Raw genomic sequence first — 5,125 nt, forward strand, 5'->3', positions numbered from 1 at the left:
AAATGAAAAATACCAAAACCCGATCTTGATTTAAATCAGTGGGGGTTTGGAGACATTGCATATCAGGGCCAGGGTTAGGTTGCAGGGGGTATGGAGACATATCAGGGCCAGGGTTAGGTTGCAGGGGGTATGGAGACATATCAGGGCCAGGGTTAGGTTGCAGGGGGTATGGAGACATATCAGGGCCAGGGTTAGGTTGCAGGGGGTTTGGAGACATATCAGGGCCAGGGTTAGGTTGCAGGGGGTTTGGAGACATATCATTAGGGTTAGGTTGCAGGGGTTTGGAGACATATCAGGGCCAGGGTTAGGTTGCAGGGGGTATGGAGACATATCAGGGCCAGGGTTATGTTGCAGGGGGTTTGGAGACATATCAGGGCCAGGGTTAGGTTGCAGGGGGTATGGAGACATATCAGGGCCAGGGTTAGGTTGCAGGGGGTATGGAGACATATCAGGGCCAGGGTTAGGTTGCAGGGGGTATGGAGACATATCAGGGCCAGGGTTAGGTTGCAGGGGGTATGGAGACATATCAGGGCCAGGGTTAGGTTGCAGGGGTTTGGAGACATATCAGGGCCAGGGTTAGGTTGCAGGGGGTTTGGAGACATATCAGGGCCAGGGTTAGGTTGCAGGGGGTTTGGAGACATATCAGGGCCAGGGTTAGGTTGCAGGGGGTATGGAGACATATCAGGGCCAGGGTTATGTTGCAGGGGGTTTGGAGACATATCAGGGCCAGGGTTAGGTTGCAGGGGGTATGGAGACATATCAGGGCCAGGGTTAGGTTGCAGGGGGTATGGAGACATATCAGGGCCAGGGTTAGGTTGCAGGGGGTATGGAGACATATCAGGGCCAGGGTTAGGTTGCAGGGGGTATGGAGACATATCAGGGCCAGGGTTATGTTGCAGGGGGTTTGGAGACATATCAGGGCCAGGGTTAGGTTGCAGGGGTATGGAGACATATCAGGGCCAGGGTTAGGTTGCAGGGGTATGGAGACATATCAGGGCCAGGGTTAGGTTGCAGGGGGTATGGAGACATATCAGGGCCAGGGTTAGGTTGCAGGGGGTTTGGAGACATATCAGGGCCAGGGTTAGGTTGCAGGGGGTATGGAGACATATCAGGGCCAGGGTTAGGTTGCAGGGGGTATGGAGACATATCAGGGCCAGGGTTAGGTTGCAGGGTGTATGGAGACATATCAGGGCCAGGGTTAGGTTGCAGGGGGTTTGGAGACATATCAGGGCCAGGGTTAGGTTGCAGGGGGTATGGAGACATATCAGGGCCAGGGTTATGTTGCAGGGGGTATGGAGACATATCAGGGCCAGTGTTAGGTTGCAGGGGGTTTGGAGACATATCAGGGCCAGGGTTAGGTTGCAGGGGGTTTGGAGACATATCAGGGCCAGGGTTAGGTTGCAGGGGGTATGGAGACATATCAGGGCCAGGGTTAGGTTACAGGGGGTATGGAGACATATCAGGGCCAGGGTTAGGTTGCAGGGGGTTTGAGACATATCAGGGCCAGGGTTAGGTTGCACGGGGTATGGAGACATATCAGGGCCAGGGTTAGGTTGCAGGGGGTTTGAGACATATCAGGGCCAGGGTCAGGTTGCAGGGGGTATGGAGACATATCAGGGCCAGGGTCAGGTTGCAGGGGGTTTGGAGACATATCAGGGCCAGGGTTAGGTTGCAGGGGGTATGGAGACATATCAGGGCCAGGGTTAGGTTGCAGGGGTTTGGAGACATATCAGGGCCAGGGTTAGGTTGCAGGGGGTTTGGAGACATATCAGGGCCAGGGTTAGGTTGCAGGGGGTTTGGAGACATATCAGGGCCAGGGTTAGGTTGCAGGGGGTATGGAGACATATCAGGGCCAGGGTTAGGTTGCAGGGGGTTTGGAGACATATCAGGGCCAGGGTTAGGTTGCAGGGGGTATGGAGACATATCAGGGCCAGGGTTAGGTTGCAGGGGTATGGAGACATATCAGGGCCAGGGTTAGGTTGCAGGGGGTATGGAGACATATCAGGGCCAGGGTTAGGTTGCAGGGGGTTTGGAGACATATCAGGGTTAGGTTGCAGGGGGTTTGGAGACATATCAGGGCCAGGGTTAGGTTGCAGGGGGTTTGGAGACATATCAGGGCCAGGGTTAGGTTGCAGGGGGTTTGGAGACATATCAGGGCCAGGGTTAGGTTGCAGGGGTTTGAGACATATCAGGGCCAGGGTTAGGTTGCAGGGGGTATGGAGACATATCAGGGCCAGGGTTAGGTTGCAGGGGGTATGGAGACATATCAGGGCCAGGGTTAGGTTGCAGGGGGTATGGAGACATATCAGGGCCAGGGTTAGGTTGCAGGGGGTTTGGAGACATATCAGGGTTATGTTGCAGGGGGTTTGGAGACATATCAGGGCCAGGGTTAGGTTGCAGGGGGTTTAGAGACATATCAGGGCCAGGGTTAGGTTGCAGGGGTTTGGAGACATATCAGGGCCAGGGTTAGGTTGCAGGGGTTTGGAGACATATCAGGGCCAGGGTTAGGTTGCAGGGGGTTTGGAGACATATCAGGGCCAGGGTCAGGTTGCAGGGGGTTTGGAGACATATCAGGGCCAGGGTTATGTTGCAGGGGTTTGGAGACACATCATCAGGGTTATGTTGCAGGGGTTTGGAGACATATCAGGCCAGGGTTAGGTTGCAGGGGGTTTGAGACATATCAGGGCCAGGGTTAGGTTGCAGGGGGTATGGAGACATATCAGGGCCAGGGTTAGGTTGCAGGGGGTTTGAGACATATCAGGGCCAGGGTTAGGTTGCAGGGGTTTGGAGACATGTCAGGGCCAGGGTTAGGTTGCAGGGGTTTGGAGACATTTCAGGGCCAGGGTTAGGTTGCAGGGGGTTTGGAGACATATCAGGGTTAGGTTGCAGGGGTTTGGAGACATATCAGGGCCAGGGTTAGGTTGCAGGGGGTTTGAGACATATCAGGGCCAGGGTTAGGTTGCAGGGGGTATGGAGACATATCAGGGCCAGGGTTAGGTTGCAGGGGTTTGAGACATATCAGGGCCAGGGTTAGGTTGCAGGGGTTTGGAGACATATCAGGGCCAGGGTTAGGTTGCAGGGGTTTGAGACATATCAGGGCCAGGGTTAGGTTGCAGGGGTTTGGAGACATATCAGGGCCAGGGTCAGGTTGCAGGGGTTGGAGACATATCAGGGCCAGGGTTAGGTTGCAGGGGTTTGGAGACATATCAGGGCCAGGGTCAGGTTGCAGGGGTTTGGAGACATATCAGGGCCAGGGTTAGGTTGCAGGGGTTTGGAGACATATCAGGGCCAGGGTCAGGGTTGCAGGGGTATGGAGACATATCAGGGCCAGGGTCAGGTTGCAGGGGGTATGGAGACATATCAGGGCCAGGGTTAGGTTGCAGGGGTATGGAGACACATCATCAGGGTCAGGTTGCAGGGGTTTGGAGACATCAGGGCCAGGGTTAGGTTGCAGGGGGTTTGGAGACATATCAGGGCCAGGGTTAGGTTGCAGGGGTTTGGAGACATATCAGGGCCAGGGTCAGGTTGCAGGGGTATGGATACATATCAGGGTCAGGTTGCAGGGGTTTGGAGACATATCAGGGCCAGGGTCAGGTTGCAGGGGTATGGAGACATATCAGGGCCAGGGTTAGGTTGCAGGGGGTTTGGAGACATATCAGGGCCAGGGTCAGGTTGCAGGGGGTTTGGAGACATATCAGGGCCAGGGTCAGGTTGCAGGGGGTTTGGAGACATATCAGGGCCAGGGTCAGGTTGCAGGGGTTTGGAGACATATCAGGGCCAGGGTCAGGTTGCAGGGGTTTGGAGACATATCAGGGCCAGGGTTAGGTTGCAGGGGGTTTGGAGACATATCAGGGCCAGGGTTAGGTTGCAGGGGTTTGGAGACATATCAGGGCCAGGGTTAGGTTGCAGGGGGTTGGAGACATATCAGGGCCAGGGTTAGGTTGCAGGGGGTTTGGAGACATATCAGGGTTAGGTTGCAGGGGGTTTGGAGACATATCAGGGCCAGGGTTAGGTTGCAGGGGGTTTGGAGACATATCAGGGCCAGGGTTAGGTTGCAGGGGGTTTGGAGACATATCAGGGCCAGGGTTAGGTTGCAGGGGGTTTGGAGACATATCAGGGCCAGGGTTAGGTTGCAGGGGGTTTGGAGACATATCAGGGCCAGGGTCAGGTTGCAGGGGGTTTGGAGACATATCAGGGCCAGGGTTAGGTTGCAGGGGGTTTGGAGACACATCAGGGTTAGGTTGCAGGGGGTTTGGAGACATATCAGGGCCAGGGTTAGGTTGCAGGGGTTTGAGACATATCAGGGCCAGGGTTAGGTTGCAGGGGGTATGGAGACATATCAGGGCCAGGGTTAGGTTGCAGGGGTTTGAGACATATCAGGGCCAGGGTTAGGTTGCAGGGGTTTGGAGACATATCAGGGCCAGGGTTAGGTTGCAGGGGTTTGGAGACACATCAGGGCCAGGGTTAGGTTGCAGGGGTTTGGAGACATATCAGGGTTCAGTTGCAGGGGTTTGGAGACATATCAGGGCCAGGGTCAGGTTGCAGGGGGTTTGAGACACATCAGGGCCAGGGTTAGGTTGCAGGGGGTATGGAGACATATTAGGGCCAGGGTTAGGTTGCAGGGGTTTGAGACATATCAGGGCCAGGGTTAGGTTGCAGGGGTTTGGAGACATATCAGGGCCAGGGTTAGGTTGCAGGGGTTGGAGACATATCAGGGCCAGGGTTAGGTTGCAGGGGTTTGGAGACATATCAGGGCCAGGGTCAGGTTGCAGGGGTTGGAGACATATCAGGGCCAGGGTTAGGTTGCAGGGGTATGGAGACATATCAGGGCCAGGGTCAGGTTGCAGGGGGTTTGGAGACATATCAGGGCCAGGGTTAGGTTGCAGGGGGTTTGGAGACATATCAGGGCCAGGGTCAGGTTGCAGGGGGTTGGAGACATATCAGGGCCAGGGTCAGGTTGCAGGGGGTTGGAGACATATCAGGGCCAGGGTTAGGTTGCAGGGGGTATGGAGACATATCAGGGTCAGGTTGCAGGGGTTTGGAGACATATCAGGGCCAGGGTTAGGTTGCAGGGGTTTGGAGACATATCAGGGCCAGGGTTAGGTTGCAGGGGGTTTGGAGACAT

At 55.6% G+C, this 5,125-nt stretch overlaps 1 long non-coding RNA gene across 1 annotated transcript; it reads left to right on the forward strand.

Moving 5' to 3' along the window:
• Positions 1 to 1,589: 1,589 nt before the first annotated feature.
• LOC127931625 (uncharacterized) lies at positions 1,590 to 4,268 on the forward strand. Its single transcript, XR_008141954.1, has 3 exons — positions 1,590 to 1,668; positions 2,509 to 2,586; positions 3,941 to 4,268. It is a non-coding gene; the product is annotated as an uncharacterized LOC127931625 (long non-coding RNA).
• Positions 4,269 to 5,125: the final 857 nt, after the last annotated feature.

The sequence above is a fragment of the Oncorhynchus keta genome, chromosome 9, assembly GCF_023373465.1.
Source record: "Oncorhynchus keta strain PuntledgeMale-10-30-2019 chromosome 9, Oket_V2, whole genome shotgun sequence".
Lineage (NCBI taxonomy): Eukaryota > Metazoa > Chordata > Actinopteri > Salmoniformes > Salmonidae > Oncorhynchus > Oncorhynchus keta.